At 49.5% G+C, this 21,052-nt stretch overlaps 1 protein-coding gene across 1 annotated transcript in view; it reads right to left on the bottom strand.

The window, feature by feature from the left end:
* Kcnq1 (potassium voltage-gated channel subfamily Q member 1) overlaps positions 1-21,052 on the bottom strand; it is a 323,053-nt gene that overhangs the window by 111,482 nt on the left and 190,519 nt on the right. The window lies entirely within an intron of this gene.

Raw genomic sequence — 21,052 nt, 5'->3', positions numbered from 1 at the left:
TACTGCCGTACACTTTCTGTGGTGACATGGATGGTGCTAGACCTCCTAGGCTAACAGAGAGGCCTTCCCCGAAGCAGTGGAGCTAAGGCTGATGGGTACCTCAGGAAAGCTCTACTAACAGGGACTCTCTGTATAGTAAGGGACAAAGGGTGTCACCAAAGGGATGTGGTGAACAGACAAGTAGATGGCAGGTGACTCCAAGTAAGTCTCAGGGACTGGACCCCAACTGTCAGCAAGGCCCATTCCCAACCTAATGTAACTCAATAAGGGAAGTGGGGGTCGGGGGGAGCAATGACCACACATGATACAAAGTCACAGTTTTTTATCAGCAGAGGGAAGAAAAGAGCATTTAGGGAGAGAAAGTGTTAGCTGGCTGGAGGTCCTGGGTTCTGGAGCTTATACAGGCCTGCTTATAGAGGAAATGGCCACAGGTAGTACACTCTTCAGTTACTGTTTTCAGTGGCTGGGGAGACACTGGCTCTCAGGTTGACATCTCCAATGGAAGCTCTAAAAGAAAGGTACTGTGGGGCTCTGGGCTTCAGGCATGATGAGGTTAACAACATGTAGGTTCTGGCTAACCTGGGTCCCATTCCTTTTGCAGAGGCAGCCAGGTGATCTTCGGGGGCTGCCTCTGCTTTAGGAGTTTTCCCAAGGCCAACAGCCTCCTCCTGGCCTTCATCTGTCCCCACACAAGGCCAGTATGGGTTTAGCTTAAAGGAGGCCTGACCTCAACCTGGCCCCAGAAGGCAGATGAGCAGGAAAATTGTGCTTGTGTATGCAAATAGACCCGGCATGGGAGCAGTCAGCACACACACCTTGGAGACACCACTGATTCTTTCTTGTTTGTTTCTTTTTTTGCTTTTCAAGACAGGGTTTCTCTGTGTAGCCCTGGCCGTCCTGGGACTCTCTCTATAGACCAGGCTGTCCTCAAACTCAGAGATCCACCTGCCTCTGCCTCCCGAATGCTGGGATTAAAGGTGTGTGCCACTGTGCCTGGCCAGAGATACCACAGATTCTAAAGAAAGCATGTGGAAGGAAAATGTGGCTTGTCTAAGTCTTTAATTTCCTTTTTCTTTTTAAAAATACTATCCATGTCAAAGACTCCTGTACTATCTAACATACTAGAGCTTCTCCCAATAACCCTCTAGTGAATTGGGGATCATACCCTCTTGCTGGAGACTTATGGGTATCTATGACCCCTTGATAGTCTCTATGACCCCAAGTCTCTATATTAAAGATTTAGGTGCGTGCGTGCGTGTGTGTGTGTGTGTGTGTGTGTGTGTGTGTGTGTGTAAGGCTCAGGAATCTGGATTTCACAGGTTCTCTGGAAATTCAGGTGCAAGTATGGAAATTGAGCTGAGACTTGCATGGAATGCCTACCTGGCCCATTCTTCAGCCACTCATGGTAAAATGGGAACCTGGATGGTGGGTACCCTGTGTAACTTGGGTCAGGGCTCATTCAACACCACAGTGGACACAAACCATGTAGTGTGGTCCTTTCTGTAACATTTTGTTTTGTTTTGTTTGTTTGTTTTTAACAGATGTGTCCCTGGGACTAGTTGCCAGATGTGGAGGCAAGTGGGTAGGCCTTGTGCCTATGGAAAGCCATGCAGTAGATTCCTAGATGGCCCAGGCTGTGCAGGCCTTCCAGAAGCTGCAGGGAGTATGACCATTATTCTCATTTCTCAAGTTACCCTTATAGCCCCCAGGGCCAATTCCTATGATCTAAGGATTTGGGTCCCTTTCCTCACATGTATCCAGAAAACTGAACCCCGGAGGGATAGGATGGAAGAATTATCAGAACCATGAATGTAGTCCTGGATTCTGAGGGACCCAGGTCCAATCATGGGTGGAAAGAAAAACAACATGCAAACACACAGGAAGAAAGGGCAGGGCCAGGGCCAGGGCCGGGGCCGGAGCCGGGGCTGGGGCTGTATAGGTGCTCTGAGGATGGGGCCCATCAGGTCTCAGGCAGCACTAATGAGGTCAGGACAAGCAAGGGTAGCACAAGGGAGAGGAGATACAGAGGAAGCTGGAAGGAAGGCAAGATGAAGACATGCCTGGCTGGAGCAGGGCTCCCAGCTCCTCCCCGAGGACAGGGAGAGTCCTCGAAGGGTTTAAGTCACAATGGAGCATGTCATTTCTGTCAGTTGGAAGTTCACCTAAGAAGGGAGGCCAGGATGGGGCATGTCCCATGTCAACCTAGTACTCAGCTCCTGGAGGGAGCAGTCCCATAGACCCTGAGCTGTGGGACCCCGAGGCAATGCCCTGTCATCAGAATAAAACAAGACTTACTTTCTCAGCAAATGTGCCCTTCCCAGACTCAGAAATAAGACAACACAGCCAAGTTTAGTTATTTCCCCATGATCCTTAAAGAACTGGGATGTCAGGGCCAGTGAGATAGCTCAGAGGGTAAAGACACTTGCCAACCAACCTGATGACCTGAGTTTGATTTTGAAAACTCACAAGGTGGAGAGAACCAATTCCCACAGTTGTCATCTGACCTCCATATAATGTTGTGGTATATACACGCACATATGCACACACATTCAAATTGTTTTAAAGAACCAGGGTGCTGAGCTATATCTCTAAGGGAACAGACCCTAGGGGACCTGGGACAAGTGGGCATGCATTTAAGGGTGCTTTCCCCTGAGGTCCATATAGGTTCACAGGTCTCAGCCCATGGAGAATGGCCTTTTCATCTTCTGCCTCCATTTCCTGGCTCTCCATTGCTCCCACTGCTGCTCATGGTACTCCTGGCTGCCCACATCTCTCCTCTTCTACTATTACAAGATCTTGTGTTTAAATGAAGTTAGAGCCAGCAGTATGGTCGTGAAAAATGTTTCCGAAAGAAGGGGCAGTTTAGGAAGTAATAGTCTTGGGAGAAGTAATGACTTCCTGGCTCTAACTTCTCTTGCCTGTCCTAATGTCAGACTTGATGTGAAAAAAACAGTCATGCTTAGTTGCTCTAGTAGAAAGAGAAAAAGGGATGGAAGCAGGAATGGAGAATTCTAATCGGCTACCCACAAGTCACCATTTTCTTGCTGCATGGCTGCATGGCTTACTATAGCTTGATAGAGACTTGAAGAGAGACTGAATATATAGTAAATGCAGGGTGGGTTGCGATTAAATGCATGAGGACATGTCTGTCCATGTACTCACTTTGAGGCCATCATCCTCCCCATCCCCTAATCAACATTAGTCACTGTTGGTCATACTCTGCAATGCCCTGTAGGGACCCATGGAACTGATCTACTGAAAGTGAAAAAGGAAGACAAGATTATTTACAACAGTGACCAGTGTCCCTGAAGCCCTACCCTTGCCACAATAAACAAGCAGGAAGAGAAGGAAAGGACAGTTATGGAGGCTGCATATGTGGTAGGAGTCTTCAGTTTGTCATTTGGTAGTTAGCCAGCTAATGGTGGTGGTGGTGGGGGGACCAAATAGTTCCACACCTGACATCTAGATTCCTGGACTTGCTCAGTGGGGATTTGTTGAGCTTGGACTGCACATCTGGACTGTAGCCAGAGGCCACACCTTTGGTTGCACAATATGCAGGACACACGTAGTGCTTGCTCCAGGCTGCTCGTGGCTCCCTCAAAACACGGAAATAGAGTGGTTGTTCTAAAGTAGAAACACCAGGACTGGTGTGGGCCATCTGATTCCACTCCACTCAACAGAAACAACTGGCTTCCATGGGCCCCCTTCTACAAAGGGCCTCCTTCCCAAGTGCTCCTCCAGGAATCTAGAGTCTTAGAGCGACAGGGCTGGGTGACTTAGGAAGCCTTTGAGATAAGGTACACTGGGAGACAGATTGTAGAATTTCACCAAGCCTGCGGTGCTGAAGTTGTTTGTGCTAAACAGCCTACCTAGTCATTACTTAGGAGGCCTGGATACCTGAAGCTGTGCCCTGAGGCTCAAACTGAACTGGTGATGGGGGAGGGACACTCTGTGCTGTCGTATCCTGTCCTGAAGAGCCAGGGGGAACCTGAGTGTCTGATCAGAGGTCAGCCACAGAATCCACCATCTGATGCTGCCTCCCAGGGTTTCAGATCAACCTGGGGTGAAGAAACTGAGGGTCTTTAGAATTTACTTAAGAGCTTGTGAGATAGAGTCTTGATTTGTAGCTCTGGTTAGCCTGGAACTTGCTCTGCAGATCAGGATAGCCACAAACTTAAAAACTTATGGCAGTCTTTCTGCCATGGGTCCTCATCTGCCACCATGCTTTGCCTGGCCCTGGACCTCCGTGCCTTGTTCATGACTTCTTTCCCTAGTGGCAGAGTCACTGACTCCGGTATGGGGAGGATCACATCACTTAGGAATTACTTATGGTCAAAAGTAAAAAAAAAATGTAATACAAACAGCTACTAATGTGGTCCTGGCTCCAAGATAAATGAGGTGGTCTGGGACTAGATCCCAGGTTCTTAGCCTGGTTAACGCTCTGAGGACAGGGTACCCTCATAACTGCGGAACCATTGGTGTGGGAGAGGTCAGAGGCAGGGTGCTGTGCTGTGTGGCTGAAATGCACTTTTAGGGGAGTGGGGAATGAATCCTAAAGCTGTAACCTTGAAGTTTTCAAGGAAGCCTTGTTTTATCTCAGGTACTCCACTATGAGCTGTATCACCTGGGTGGAGAGTGACCTCCTCTTGGCCATCATCCTTTACGGAGGAGGTCGGCTTAAGAGGTCTGACTGAGACATGGGGAGAGGGGTGCAGTTTTATGGTTTGCAACGGTATGGTTCTTGCCCAAGCTGTCCCTGCCCACTCAATCCCTGGAGCTATAGTCCATGTGGCTGCTCTCCCATCCAGAAGGCTGGGGGCACTCAAGCCAAGGCTATTTCAAGGGGACATGGGCTACTCTGGCTAGCTGACCTTTATGCAAAGAGCCGGGTGGAAAATGGCCAGAGGGACAGGGTATGACATGTAGGTACCCTAAGAGAATCTCCCATACTGGTTGATCTAATGACCCTCACCCTCTAGAGAGGTTCTCTTTAGTTTGACTGTGGTGTGCCACAGGGCCCAGGGTTGGCAGGGCCAGGGAAGGACCTTAGAAGAATGGTGTAGAATGTAGGCTTGGGTGTTGGTGCTCCAAGAGTGATGGCACCCCTCACTGAAGCTAGAAATCCAAATCTCTGGGGGAAGCTCTGCTTCCTAGGCTCTCACAGAGGGCTGCACCTTGGTGAGAGTGCAGGGATTCCCCCTGAGCTTGCCCATCACCTGACTGGCTGCTAGGAGGGTCTGAATAGTCTTCAAAGCCTCTGTTCACCTCTCCTGAGCAGCCTCAACCTGCTTCCTCTTCTCTTTCCTGCCTCTTTCTCCTTCTCTGCTTGTTCCTCTCCTGCTCAGCATCCACACCAGGACCCATAGATTTCTCTAGCCTGGACTCCCCTGAGCTCACTAGACAGAAAGGACACAGAGACAGGCTCCAGAACACACTCTGGTTAGCCACTTCCTGGCTATGTGTCTGTTTGGGGTATCCTGACCTGGGTGACAAAGTGCCCTTGTGGAGAGCTTGTTGGAGAGGGAAAAGAGAGGTATGCTGGGACCAAATCTGCTCAAGGTTATCCTTGCTCAGTGTCACTCAGCAGGGTGACTGCTGGCCCCCTTCTCTGATTTTTTTTTTAAATTTTTTATTTATTTATTTTTTACTGGTGCCAATACCTGAGTATGTAGGACTGCTGGGACTTCTGAGCTGTGTGTGATATCTGTGTCCCCGCCCCCCTCAACCATCTCTTCCATGTCCCCACCCCTGAGTTTCCACCTTAGAGCCGACAAGATGGAAGCATATGCTGTGAAGGACTCAGACATGAGTTTTAAGGTCTCGCAAGGAAAGTGACCCTTGTCTAAACTATGCCCTTGCATAAGAAAGCAATTGGTCATCTGAAAGACAGTGACCCACTTGGCAGCTCCTAGTGTCTTCCTCTTGCCTGCTCCTCTCCCTTGGCCTCAAAAGCTATGTGTTACCACTTTTTCTGAAGCTGACAAGGGCTGACTACTCTCTCCGTGCTTTTGTGATCATGGTTCCCTCTGCCAGGGATGCCTCCCGTTTTGTGAAGAGAGGGTGCCACAGAGGACACGAAGCCCACCCACCCACAAGATGAAGGCCTGGAATGACTCAACTCCTCACAGGTGGACAAAAAAGATATCCCCAGTTCCTTTACTCCATGGATGCAGGCCTATATCCTGTTCAGAACAGACCATGCTGGCAAGATCATACAAAAAAGAGGCTGGGCCCTGGACATAGGGGCTGCTTGAGGGTGGGGCCACAAACTTGGGTGCCCTGAGGCATCTCACACTTTTCTGAGTGGCAGGCATCTGGAGGTTCCTGAGTGAGCTGGTGGGGAGTGGGCAGCAGGCAAGCACAGAACAAAGGCTTGGTGCTGAGCCCCTGATCAGGCAGGCCATCCTGCATCTCAGGGCTGGGCTGCAAGCGGGTGTTTGCTCATCTGGAAGCAATATTGCAGTAACGTTAGACGGCTCGAATACAGCATATTCTCTGAATCCGTGAACTCTACAGTGAGGAATATGGATTTAATGGATAATCTCACCAGCAGCCAAAAGAACCCAGATTCCTCCCCAGCCTTCACCCGGGCCTTGGCTTCTCTTGGAGCCCCAACTCAGCCAGGGGCCCACAGAGCCTGCAGTACAGCTTCCAGGAGGAGCATGTGATCTTTGAGATCTGGGCTAGATTTTCCCCCTCCCCCTTTTTTCTGGGTGGGAGAAGGGGAACTGGGGACCTGTTCTGGGGTAACAGAGGGACTGATTTTCAGACTAGCCCATAGCCAGAGAAGCTGAATTGGAGAAAGTAGGAAAGCAGAGTGATTTCTCACTATCTCCAATGGCCAAGGCTTGCTTTGGAGTCGGGTGAGGGTGGGTAGAAATAATTCCTGCAGCTCTTCCCAACTTAATATAGTTGGAATAATAAAACGAAACAATAAAACCACAGCGGAAAAGATGATGGAGAGGTTTTACAGTGAGCGGCAGAGGAAGAGCCCAGAAGGCCGGCAGAGCTCCGCGAACAATGACTCAGGGAACTCATCCAGAAGGCGGTCGGGGGAGGGGAGGAGTGGAATGCAGGTCTGGCTGGCCCTGGCCACCAAGTGCTGAGAGGCTGCAGGCCACTCAGCCTGTGGAGGCTGCGGCTCAGGTAGAGGAGTCCTGGCCATTCTCTGGGGTCTCGTTTCATGGGCTCGTTAATTCTTAATTTAAATATTGCCAATACCTGAAGCCTCACAGAAGTGCTAATTTCACTGTGAGCCATCAGCTCATTGCCTCCTGGGTGCTTCACGCTGCCACTGCAGCTGCCTCATTCCATCCCCACTACCCAGATTCCTTTAGGGAGCCAATTTTCCTCTGGTGAAGGGGGAGGGGTGAAGGGCAAGGGTTTAAAAAAAAAAAAAAAAGAACCTGGGTCCTTCCATCTTCCCAACTCTTCAATGTCCAGTTCAGAGGCCATGCAGGAAATACCACAGATCAGATAGCACTCCACTGTACTCTGGGAGGCCCTGAGAGTCATGTGTCGTGGCATCCCAGCCTTTGGGTGTGGCTGTTCCAGGGGGAGGACAGGGCTGGGGTATCCAGAGGAGGTTCCCACTGCAGGCTGAGCAGGGATAGGGGCCTCTCAGTTGGCTTTATCTTCACATTCCAGGATCAGTAGACGCCTCCAAGGGTCCCCAAAACACGTCATCTGATGAGTTGGAGATCAAAGCTAAAACAGCAGAGTTTAGTTTATTGGCTTCCTCGTCTATCCTGAAGCACAGGGCCTGGTGGCTAGGGACAGAAGCAGGGAGGGGTCTCCAGCCTGCACTCTAGAATACTTCCCATTGTTTCCTACAGTTCTGTCCAGAGACTCCCAGTCTTCCAGGGGCTACAGTGAGCACAATATCCTGCAATTGGGACTCTTGCTCTTGCCTCGTCTAGTCTCAAAAAGGGGGTATAGGGCTCTCCCTGAGGCCACATTGCCCTGTTGGACTCTGCCTTCCTCAGGGCAGAAGTCACAGTTGATTCCATAGCAACACACCTAGCAGAGGGCTGGAAACACAGAAAATATTCAAAAGTATAGAGTTCATGATCAAATGAAGGAACAAGCAAATGCTGAGGGCTTAAGGAAAATGCTACACAGGGCTGGCTCCACCATAGAATGATTTTCTTTTAGACTGCACAAGGCCCTGGGTTCAATTCCCAGCATTATAAGAAAAAATGCGAGCACAAAGCTTTTGCCCAAACTCCCAAGAAACCCCAAAGCTTTCACCTCTTTGGGTCTTGATCCGCTTCCTGTTTCTCTGAGGACAGGAAACACAGGCAGTATTTCCTCTGAATGCAGATGCTGGGTGGGGGTGGGAGGGTGGGAAGAGACCTAGCATGGCAGGGTTATATCAGAAGGCTGTGATCCAATTTGGTCCAAATGACATGACCCTGCTCTGTCCATGGGGATGGCTTTAGGGGAGCAGCCCTCAGCCACCTGCCACCTGCCATGGTTCCTGGCAAGTATGCACCATGAGCTGTTGGTCCAGCCTCCCCCCCCCCCAAAGGTACCATCTTCAGAAGCAGTGCCAGGACCCTGCCCCTACCAGAGGTCTGGAGACTGGATTTGAGACCCTTGTGTTGAAAGAAAATTTGAAAAATCAAATTCCTTTTGTAAGCTGCCAAAGTCCTGTTTCTCTGGCGGTGAGGCCCCAAGATGCCTGGCTTGGTACTAAAGGACTGTTTATCTATCATGGAGAAATGTGATAAAATGGTTATCTAGGAGACAGCTCAGTTCCAACCACAGATCTCTGGGCTCTGAGCTGGACTGTAGGGTACAGAGGTGGGCAGGATAATAGGCTTAGGAAGCATTAGTCTAAGGGTAACACACTTGGCAGAGGACATCAAGGCCCAGGGAGAAACCCTTGGACAGGAGGATGGTTCAAGTTGCTGGTGCAACTTGAGGAAGTGAGAGAGGAGACAAGAGAGTGCATTCTTGGCAGGTCTGCAGACTGTGAAAAACCTGGTCAGGGCAGCAAACTGCATAATGGAGACCAGGCAGAAGTATGGTAGATGTAGTAGGGCTTGGAAATGTGGCCTGAAGTAGCATGGGAGATGGGCTTGGAGAACCGGCAAGGCCTGGATTGTGGGGAGGAAGGAAAGCTACCAGTCATCATAGATTAAAACCTACAGGACCAACAAAAGGATTACTGAAAGATGGCAAGGCATTAGAATTATTACTCCTCTGGATACCCCAGCCCTATCTCCCCACCCCCGACAGCCACACCCAAACACTGGGATGCCAGAGCACTAGACTCTCAGGGCCTCCTAGAGTGGAGTGTATCTGTGGTATTTCCTGCATGGCCTCTGAACCAGACACTGAGGAGTTGGAAAGATGGAAGGACCCATTAGTATTATTAGAAGAAAACTGTAAGTATCCTAGAGGGAGACAATAGCCATAATACTGTTAAAGGGCAACGCTCGCCAACTTAAGCTCAGGTTCAAACAGTTCCAGCAGAGTTCTCTGTAAAAATCGACAAGTGAATATTAAAAGTTGTATTGGGAATTCAATAGACCCAAACAACTCAGACAGGGAAGAACAAAATTGGACAATTCACATTTTCTGATTTCAAACTTGGTCCATAGCTACACAAATAAAGACAATGTGGTACTGCCGTAAAGACAGAGCCATAGACAGAGATAAACTGATCACTCATTCCTCTGAGAGCCCACAAGGCTGTCAAGATCATTCGATGGAGAAAGATGATGAGTTTTTTTTTTTTTCAACAAATGGTGTTGGAACAACTGGGTAATTGTAGGGGAAAAAAAATAAAGTTGGTCCTCTACCTCACACCACATAGAAAAAAAATGAATCAACATTTTAAAAGTAAAATCTTTAAAACTCTTAGAAGAAAATAGAGGGGTAAATCTTTCTGACTTGGGCTGTATATGTTGTTACTTAGATATGATACCAAACACAAGCAACATGGGGGGGGGAGAAAAATTGGAATTTTATCACAAGTAAAGTTTCATTAGTCAAAGGACCAGTAAAGAAAGCCACTGAGAGGGTTGAACTGAAAAGGCGCATGTCACCAAGCTTGACAACCTAAGAACCTACATGACAGACGGAGAGAACTGAATCTTCCAAGTTGTCTTCTGGCTTCCATGTGTGCTGCGACAACACACACACACAAACACATATACTGTCCCTCACTCAATGAATAAATAAATAAATATAAGCTTAAAACATTTTAAAAAGAAAGTTAAAAAAAACCAAATATATACTTATAATTGTAGCACCTGGGAGTTGGAGGCAGGAGGGTGAGAAGTTCAAATTTAGAAAATTTGAGGCCAACCTACATGAGATCCTCTCAAAGACAATTAAAACAAACAAACAAATAATAAAGCAAAGAGACAACCCACAAAATGGGAAGAAATATATCAGATAAGGAAATTTTGTCTAGAATATAAAAACCTGTATGTAGGCTAGGAAGAACAACACTTTATAACAAAAAAGCAAATGACCAATCAGAATGGGCATTCCTCCAAAGCCAGTACACAAACGACTACCCCATGAAAAGATGCTCTCTGTCGTTAACTCTCTAGGAAGTGCCAAGCAAAACCATGAGATGCCACTTCACACCCATGAGCAAAGTGAAAACCGAAAGCATGTGTTGTTGGTGAGGACTTGGGGCACAGGAGCTGCAGACGCTGTTGGTAAAGTGTGTGAGAGTTGAAACCAGTTTGGAAGAAGTTTGGTAGCCCCTCGAAAGGTTCAGCAGAGTGTTCTAAGATCTAGCAGTGTTACCCCTTGGTGGATACCCAAATGGAAATCCATGTTCACAAAATGCCTGAGTGTTGATGGTTGCATTATTTACAAAAAATAAAAGGTAGAACTAGACTCATCAATGGATAAATATGGTCTTGCCATTATATGGGATATTAAGTGGCCATAAAAAGCAATGAAGCATTGCCCCTTACTGTAACACGAGTGGACCTCACAAACATGGTGCCGGGCGAGAGAAGCCAGGCTCAAGAGAACATGGAACATACGATTGTAGTTAACAGAAAGTGTACAGAGCACGCTGGACTATAGAAATGTAAAGTTGAGTTGTATATGTCTGGGACCAGGGAATAGGGTGAGATAGAGGAAGTGATAGATAAAGGATGGAGAGAATGTTTTAGAACCAGACAGAGTGATATAGTTGCACAACCTCCAATAAACTGAAATTCATTAAATTGCGTACTTTAAGTAGGTGAATTGTATGGTATGTAAATTCTATCTTAATAAAGCTGCTAAAAAAACAAAAAACGAAACTGAAAACCAAAAACACAAATAACAATAAAAAAAAATTAGTCCCACAGGACTCGAGCCCCACAGCAGACCCTGAGTGGCTCCCAGTTCCAGGTGCTCATTCAGGCGTCCAAGAGGCCCCTCAAACTCTGGGGCTGAGCCTCCACCCAGGTCTTGCTCCTCGGCTCTCAGGTTTGCTGTTTCTCACGGAGGCGAAGGCTCAGGAACCTGGAGCCAGCAGTGCTCTTGCAGCTGGGGCTGGGCTGGGGTGGGGGCGGGAAGCTGTGCAGCAGGGATAGAGGCTCCCACGCTCCAGGGCCAAGCTGACGTGACTAAAGCTAAACAGACCCCATGCCACAATGGGGTTACAGCTAATTCTGCGCAGCACACTGAGCCCTCGCCAGCGATGGCAGCCTCGGGGAGGGGCGGTGGGGCAGGCAGCCCCAAAGGTAATTTGCACACGGCGTTTATAAGGCCCCTCAGCTCTTTTAAACATATGCTTCTCTGATTATAAACAGCTGATGGCTCACAAGATTCAGATTTTCCAGCAGGGCTTCCAAAAAAAGATTGCACTAGGGTAGGGAAAGGTGACCGGGTGCTTTGCCGAGGACGTAAATCCAGCCATGTTCTCGAGCAGCCCAGCCGTCACCAGGCTCCGAACCTGTCACATCTTTAAAATATTGGCTGCTATTGATGTGTCCCAAGAAAGGCTTTGGCTTAGGGAGGGGACACAGTGATGGAGCCTTCCATAAGAATTGGGTTCTCTGCTGCCTTGGTGCAAGGGATAGGGTTTCCTCCATCTCCTGTCCCGAGGCTTTCAGTCCTGGACCAAGAGCCAAAAATCGAGGCCCTGGGTCTAGGCCTCCCTACTCTCTCTTCCATGCAGCACCCACACAGAAGTTTCTGAAAATGATTTGGTTTCTCCTGGGGGTCCTGGGAGCCCTGAGGGGTTCAAAAGAGAATGAAGAGCAGGTAGCTTAGTAGGATACCACAGCAGGAGACTCTAGAGATGCCAGGTTTACTCCTTTGTCAAGTCCCCACTAGCCATGACGCACGAACACCAGGAATGGGTCAGAATTCTGTCACCTATCTCTGGCAGCCAGAGCTTAAATAAAGTGGCATCCTCCTTCTACTGAGGAATGATTCTCAAAGCCTCTAGCCTAAAGTTATAGACTAGAATGGCATGTGACCCAGAAGAATATCCTGAGGCCCCTTATCTTGGCTGTTTGTAGAAGGCATCTTGGGGGCAGAGGCCTAGCCCCTGGGAGTCTGGCATTGTAGAAGGTTAGAAGTTATCCCCTTGACCTTCAGTAGCCAATGCATAGTCATCTGGTCCCAAATCAGAATTCTGGGGAATGACACACGGGGGCTCAGTGCCCAGGGAGCCACATGTGGGCATCTCCATAGCAGAAGCTGCCAACAAGCAGGGACTGTATCTCTCACAAGAAGCTGCATGCCAGCAAGGGAAGAACAGCTGGTCCCTGGTTCTGTACACAAAATCTCCAGGGTCTTCTACCTGTCTGACCTATTTGCTCTTCTGGATCCCAGATAATCGGAAAGTCTTATAGGGGCTTAAAGCTGAACCTGTAAGCCAATTGCCTAGGATATGACTGAGGGCGAGGCTTTGGTGACAGGGGCTTCTGGGTGAGGCTGAGAGTGATACAGAAAATAGCAGTAGCTCTATGCCCAGCTGCACTGATGGACAGTTCTACATTCCTTACCCATGGGCTCTAAAGGAATTTCACCTAACACACAAAACTGCAGCAATGTTCAAAGACAAGGACAAGAGCTGTTCACAGCACAGGTCCCTGGAAGGAAGGGCTTGGAGGGGCTCCTGTGCATTTCCATCCTCTCCACACACCCTTGCATCTGCATCTACTTGTAGTTTCTCCTTTTTTCCCCCCTGCTCACTTTATTCTGTGACTGAATCAATATTTCCAGTCATAGTAAATAAACAAAGGACCGAGCTGGCTGTTGAGAACCTCTTTCCCCGTGCTTGCAGGCACTGTCTTTAGTTTTAACATATTCCAAGGAACTTAAAGAGATTTTCTTTAGAGAACAAGTTTCCTATTAGTCTTCACAGGCCAATTTTCCTCCCCCGCCATAAGCCTATTGTCCCTACATCATTCCTATCTGAAAGCACAGCAAACACTCCAGACCTGTGTGCTGGAGACCAACTTAGTGTCTGGATCTCTTGGGTTTCCAGGCTGGGATCTGTGCTTGAGTTCTTGAGCAGGGGAAACTATACTAGTCTGGAGGACAGACAACCCTCATCAGGGCAGAAGCATGATACTTGAAGTTAGGGAGGTGTGCGCCTGAACTCAGTACCGTTGCTGGTGTCCAGGGACCACCTTCTTGGGAGCTGTCTACCATCAGTTGATAGACAGGTGAGCCCACTTTGCTGCTCCATCAGCACTTGGGCTGAGACCAGTAGGGATCAGCTGTTATTGGCTCACAAGCCACCCCACAAAGTCACAGCTTGGTGCACACAGGGATGAGGGTCAGTAGATCATGAATCTTTGATGACATGGCTGGGCAGTGCTGGCTTGTGAAGTTGCAGTAAAGAAGCCTGGCATTGGTTGGCACTTCTGGAATCACCCAAAGTCCTGATTCAGGGTGTCACCCCTGCCTCTGGCTCTCTTTGAGACACTAAACACTTTCTCACTGATATCTGGCCACAGGGTTGCTTGGGTGCTCTTATAACATGGCAGCTGGCTTCTGTAAGAGTCAACTACCCCAGTGAGAGAGAATGAGGAGAAAATTGTGAGACTTTTTATGAGCTGGCCTTGGCAATCATACTGTCCCTTCACCCATGTTCCACTTGTTAGAACGGAATCACGGAGTCTACCCTAACTAACTAGAGGGGAACCAAATGCACGTTCTCTCTGTCTCTCTCTCTCTCTCTGTCTCTGTCTCTCTGTCTCTGTCTCTGTCTCTCTCTCTCTCTCTGTATGTGTGATATTTGTGTGGCTTTGCAAGTATAGGTCTGGAATGGTGTTGGTTGTCTTCCACAGTTGCTCTCCACTTTATTTTCTGAGACAAAGTCTCATGGAACATGGAGCTCATTAATCCCGCTAGCTCCAGGGATCTGTCTGCCCCCCACCACCTCAGTGCTGGGACTACAGATGTGCTGCTATGTTTGGCTTTCATGTGGGTGTTGGGGATCTTAACTCAGGTCCTCATGCTTGAATGACAAGCACTTTGCCGACTGAGCCATCTTCCCAGCTCCTAAACTCTTGAAGTATGTGAGTGTATGGGGGAGGGGAGGTGTCAAAGACCCCACAGACACATTGTAAAAGCACCACGGCCATTGTCAGGCTTCCTTTCTTCCCATTCTTATCTTTTTTTGTCCAAATGACATCCGCCCTCTGAGCCTGCCTGGCTCAGGGAAACATGTTCACCAGGCTCTCCCTGGCCCTTTGGGGCCAGTCACTCTGCACTTGATATTTGCCAGAGGCCTAGTCACTTCAGCAGCCTTGCTCTCCAAGGGCACACGGTGGGGAGGGGGTTGCTCGCTCTCTGAGAAAATGAACATCTATGCTTTACTGCAAAAGACCATGGAGGGCCCTTTAACACAGAAAGACCAGCTAAATAGAGCAGAGGGGTGGTACTTCCTGTTGACACTTTTCTGGGGACTTCAGAGAGAGTCCAGGGGTGGCCCCAGCAATGGTAACTCTCAGAGGGTAGTATGGGGGTCTGTTCCCTGCTGAGTGGGGCTATGGACTTGACAGGCATGAACAGGACCGGGAGATAGAAATGCTCTGAGCTTGAGAAGTATCCAGGGAGACCACCACTCCTGGAAGACTTTGGTAGAAAAGGCTCTTGTGGTGGTGGGTCTGGCAGGGCCCAGCTCCCTCCGTTTTTCCTATCCTCGGGGCCTGGCATGTAACCAGGCCCTAGGCAGGTGCCTGGGAGACAGCTGCAGTATTAACCCGTGTCGCAGCAGGGGCTCAGGGAGAGCTGGGTTTGCCTAATCAAGGCTTGGTTGTGCAATGTCCAAACATATATAGGACAGCTGCCCTCCCCATGGGAGGTGCCCACACCCCATGCTGCCACTCACAGAGACTGCCTGAATGCCAGACATCCAACCCCCACCTGGCCTTGAGTTATCGATGACCCCAGATGTAGTAACTGAATCTTCCTGTGTACAGAGGCCAGTACCAGCCCTAATGTAGCATAATCACCTAAAGGCATGTCCTCTAGCAGTCCAGCCCAGAGTGCCCCGTGGTTCCAAGACTGACTTGGATCCTGGGCTATCCCAGGATCAAGGCCTGGGAAGCTGTATTTCCCAAAGCTTGTGCCTCACTTCTAGCTCTGTGTGGCAAAAACATGGATGGAGACACTGACAGGCCATGTCCATGAGGTGCCCTATAACTATGAGCTGTCACCACAGTAGGGTGTGTGTGTGTGTGTGTGTGACTTTCTGCCCATAACTTTTAAAATTTTTATCTTACGTGCATTGGTGTCTTACATGTATGTATGTTTGTATACCACATGCATGGTACCTAAGGGGGCCAAAGGGTGTGCCAGATGCCCTGGAACTGGAGTTACAGACAGTTATGAAGTACGATGTAAGTACTAAGACCTAAACCCATATCCTCTGGAGGAGTAGCCAGTGCCCTTAACTGCTGAGCCATTTCTTTAACTCCTGGCCATGGCTTTCTTAAGATGTAGTTTTGACACCTGATCCTTGCTCTCCTGCAGGCTTGCCCACTTCTACAACATTACCAAAGGACTGAGGGCCCAATCTTAGCTATGATGTTCAATCAAGGCCATCTCTTCAGGAGGGTGTCTCTAGCCTAGTACCTGTCACACTTCCATAGATGCCACCTTTTTCTAAGCATTCCTCCTTTCCCACTGCAGAAAGCCATATCTCCCACAGAACCTGTTGAGCATACTCTTCAGTCTTTCTATCAGGCGTCCAGAGAGTTCTTTCTAGAAAAGTTCCCTCTAGGGAGCCCCTAAAGATTGCTCATTGTGCCTTACCTCCAACTTTGGCCTTCAGGGCCCAGAATGCCCAGAGCATGGGGGCAGAGTCACTGGGATATTGGCCAACATCTGCAGGAGAAAGGCAAGGTCTGTGCACCTCAAGGACTGGTGGGGTTGGGGAGGTGTCAACAGACCTACAAAGACACAGACTGGTGGGGAGATCCAGATGGAGTACAGGTTCAAGAGACACAGAGGCCATAGGAGGAGGAAGGTTCTATGACAAGCACATGGAGTATAGAGTCAGCTAAGAAGTTACCTAGGTCAGCAGAATGAGGAATGTGTGTCCCCACGTGCATATGTGTGAGTTTGACAGGGTCATGAGGAGGGGCTGTGGAGGTGGGACACTTGCTGCAAGGGTGAGTCTTAAGAATGGGTTTCCTGGTCTAGCACTAGTCACTCAGTGGTAACCCGAGGTTCCTGTTCACTTTTGGACCATAGCATACAGCCAGGCCTTTCCCTAGAAGATGGGCTGACCAAGCAGCCACGTGGCCCTAAGCCTCTCTGCTTTGGAGAAAAGCAGTAACTTGGGAACCTGGCTGAGCCTGCTGGTTCCATCCTGACTCTGGGGATGGGGGTGGGAAGAAGTGAGGCCCACAGAACCCCTTGGCCAGGGCCTGCTGAGTTGTTGCTTGGGTGAGGGGCTCCCACTTCAGCCCCTTTTCCTTCTTTGCCTGTGTGGAAAAGATCTGGTCTTTCCCTTGGGACCCCATGGTGCTCTGGGCCCCATCTGCACTTCTGTGCTGGCAAATGCAGAAGAATTAGCTCAGCAACTTCCTCCCCCTAATCCCCCACCCCCACTCTAAATACCTTGGAATCAAGAGAAAAGCCGAGTGGCCGTTTGCAGCCTAATTCTCTTCAGCTGTGCGTGTGTGCGTGCGTGTATGCGTGCGTGTTCTTGGGAGCAGGGGCCTGTGAGGGAACCTTTTGAACCCCAAATGTTGGAGTTGGAGGGAACACAAGGAACGTTAAGTCCAGCCCCCACCATGTCCAGATGACATAAACCAGATACAGGAGGAGGACAAGACCTGCCTCTGTCACATGGAAGCCCAAGCACAGAGCACCAGGTGCTGGGCTCACTGCCGCTGCTGCATACCCATCCCTACAGTCCTCAGCCCCTGGAAGGTAACTGGACACCCAGGCTACCCAAGGCCTGGGAAAGGACTGCAGTGCAACCCAGCAAGGCCATGACTGCTACCCTCTCCCCCAAATTTCTTGGTGCCTCAGGCTTGCTCCATTTTCCCTCAGCCTGCCCTGCAGCCCCAACTCCTCCAGGCTAGCCTGAAATCTAACCAGTTCTCCGTGTCTCTCCAGAAACACCTTTCTGTCTCTTGTCTCTCAATGAGAAAAGACATAGCTGAGTATCAAGCTCTATTCTTTTCTAGTCTCCCCCCAAAAAAATAGAGAGGCAGGGTTGGTGTGGGGGGTCTAGTTGTGCTCTAGTTGATTGACAGCACCCCGTGTGCAGGAAGTAGGTGGTGTGGGGTACATAGGTCTTGTCCCTTGAGCCAAAGGACAAGGACAGGTTTCTTGGCCTAACCTACCTCTAAGACTGATCCAATGAGACCTCTTATAAGTTTGGTGAGATGTCTACCAGATGTCATCAAAAGGGCATTGATTAGGGACAGAACTGAGGGCCCAGAATCTAAAGACATTCACGAATCTACCACTTGTGGGGTGTGTCTTGACCAGGGACACAATTAGAACCCAGACTTTGTTAAGTATAACATCAAATAAACTCAATTTTCATGATAAAAAAAATCCATTCTTAGCCTAGTAGTGGTGGCGCACACCTTTAATCCCAGCACTTGGGAAGCACAGGCAGGCGGATCTCTGTGAGTTTGAGACCAGCCTGGTCTACAGAGCTAGTTTCAGGACAGTCAAGGGTACACAAAGATACCCAGTCTTGAGAAGAAAAAAAAAACCAAATCCATTTTCAAGATAGAATGCCTTTCAAGTTTCATGACTCCTGAGAGGATGCTCACTGCTCTAAGTGACCTTGCCTCATTCAGGTAGCTTCCAGCTCACTCACATGTCTGAATAAAACAGAAGACCTTTGGGAAACCACAGGGAGGTCTTGAGGGTCAACAAGGGCACTTCCACAAGACACAGCTCTCCTAGGCAGCAGAGATCTACCCATTTGGTTTGGATTAAGAACATCCATAACATTTTGAAAACATACCTGTATTTCTTACTGGGAGTTGTGTTTTGGTGGAACTTGTGGGTACTCTCTAAAGAACTGGGGATCCTACTGTCTGGTCCTTTCCTGCAAGAAACAGACCTGAAAGAAGGGGACCCAAAGAAAATCTCTAGCAAGGCCTTATGCCTCAGAGCTTAGATGGGAAGGGACCTGCATTAAGAAAGAGCAGGGTTTCAAACCACAGCCCCACAGCCTCCTCACACTCCCCTTGGCTGCTCTGTGGGCTCAGAAGCAGCACCTCTGACAGGCAGGTGGGAAACAAGGCATAGGTGCTGAAACTAGGGCCCCTTCCTGATCTCAGCCAAGGGAAGAAGACAACCATGTTCCCACATGGGCCTGTTGCCCCTCTTAGAGGACACATGGGAGGCTGGCAATGACAGAAAGCAGGAAGGTGACTGGTCACCTATCTTGGTGACACAGGGAGCTGGAAAGGGCCATTTGTGAGCCAAAGATACCAAGCTTCACTTCCAACATGCAAGTTCAAAGCTAAAATGATGAATTTTAAGATGCTGTCCTTGAGTGCTGGCATTAGTTGAATGTCTGCTCTGGGATAGGCAGAAAAGAAAACCACTGGTCAGGTGTGAGGGCAGGACTAGCCTTTGAAGCCAACGTAACATGTTCCAAAGGGGCTCAAAGGGGACTTGCAAGGCAGATGTGTGGCCTGGCAGGAGGTGGGGGTAGAGCTAGGCACAGCTTCTGCGGGTAAGAAAGGAAGGGCCTGATGCTGGGGTGACGACACCATTTTCTCTTTTCCCCGAATGAGCAGTAACTACAGGAGAAAAAGAAAAGAAGCAAAACAAAAAACGCCCCACCAAACCCTCACCAGTCAGCCGTCCTTGGCAGGAGAGATTCCTGGCTGTTTTCGTAGACATATATTTTCAGCAAAAGCAGTTAAGATGTATGGCCTCTGCGTGCTTTAGATGACCACACCCTGGCCTGCTCGCAGGACTGGCTCTTCCTCCCCTTCTCTCAGCTTCCTTGTTTGAAAGCAGTTCTGGGGTGGTTTGGAGAGTGCACCCAAAGTCTTGCATGCTAAAACTACAATGTGCAGAGGACGTCCATGTTGCCCCAAGCTTTACTTATGAATCCAGGCAAGGGGTATGTTCCCCAAGTCTGGCATTTTGGCTTTTGTTTGTCAGGTTTCTCCAGGTTCTAGCTCAGCATCTGGCACATACATGGGTGGTGCATAGACCATGTTAGCTAAATGGATGTATGAGTAAGTGGACAGAGTGGGAACTATCATGGACATTCAGGAGACAGGATCCCTAACCAAGAGAACCAAGAGAAGCTGGAGGTGGGGTAGAGTGGCTGGGGTCTAATCTCAGGTCTCTCATTACCAAGCTTTGTGACCTGGACAGACCCAAGGATTCCTCCGTTTTAGCCACATACAAGTAGGCTAGTCCCGAGATTTACCTCACTAGGTGATAACAAAGAACAAGCATGTCTGAAGGATGGCAGCGCACGCCTTTAATCCCAGCACTTGGGAAGGCAGAGACAAGTTGATCTCTGTGAGTTTGAGGCCAGCCTGGTCTACAGAGCCAGTTCCAGGACAGCCAGGGCTACATACACAGTGAAACCCTGTTTCAAAAAAACCAAACGAAACTAACGAAACCAAAAAACCTCCACAAACAACAAAACCACGGCGGCCTGAGGAGGGTATCAGGGGACAGAAAGAGAGGGTGGAGAGAATGGATTATTTTTCGTATTCCAAGGTCAGGCCAGGACCAGAGGTCCCGTCATCTTAGGCCATGGAACCTTTTAGGAACATTGACTATTTCAGGGATCTATCTACCTTGGGGCTTCACGGAGGTTGGTATCACACTTATTCAGAGACGTGAGCTCCAGGCTCAAGCAGAAGGACGTGTGGGGGTAGGGCGACCACACTCCTTAGACCTCCATGGGTGGTGAACCCAGAGGGGTAAAGCGTGCCGGACTGGCTCACCCAATCCAAGCCATGGAGACATCAGGCTGTGCCCTCTCAGCCAATAACAATGCGCAGCACGGAGCGGTCTGCGGCCAGCCAATCGTGAAGCAGGTCTCTCCTCATTGCTCAGCATCTGTCTAATCAACTGTGCCGTGGTTTCCACGTCACCAAGGTCTGGGTAGGTGGCCCAGCTACGGTCGCTAGGCAGAACAGTCGCAGCGGATCGGCGCGGTTGCGGTGCTTCTCTGCGCAGCCTCTGGTGGTTCTTTTTGCTCCAGCCAGGTCCGGTGTGGTCTGCCTTTTTTCGGATTATTTCGCAGTGATTCTCGGCGGTGGTTCCGGTTCAGTCCACCTCAGCGTGGTTTGCTCAGAGTGGTTCTCCTCAAAGTGGATCTCCTCAGCACGGTCGTCCTCAGTGAGGTCGTCTCCACGGTGAGGTCATACCAGTCGGTCTTCATCCTCCGCGTGGTTGTCCTCGACTGGGTTGGATGTGCCTCAGCTCGGATTACTTGAGTGCGGTTCGTCTCTGTACAGCCCTCCTCGGTGTGTTTTGCTCAGCGTGGTCCTCCTGAGGGTGTTTCTCCTGTGTTCAGACCTCCACGGCCAGGTCTTATACGTTTCAGCGTGGTCATCCTAGGTACGGTCCGATCTGCCTCACGTGGATCACTCCTGCGCGGTCGGCTGCC

This window comes from Microtus ochrogaster, chromosome 8 (genome assembly GCF_000317375.1).
Source record: "Microtus ochrogaster isolate Prairie Vole_2 chromosome 8, MicOch1.0, whole genome shotgun sequence".
Lineage (NCBI taxonomy): Eukaryota > Metazoa > Chordata > Mammalia > Rodentia > Cricetidae > Microtus > Microtus ochrogaster.
Note: the sequence above shows the minus strand (reverse complement) of the source record. Positions and strands in the feature narration are given on the sequence as shown.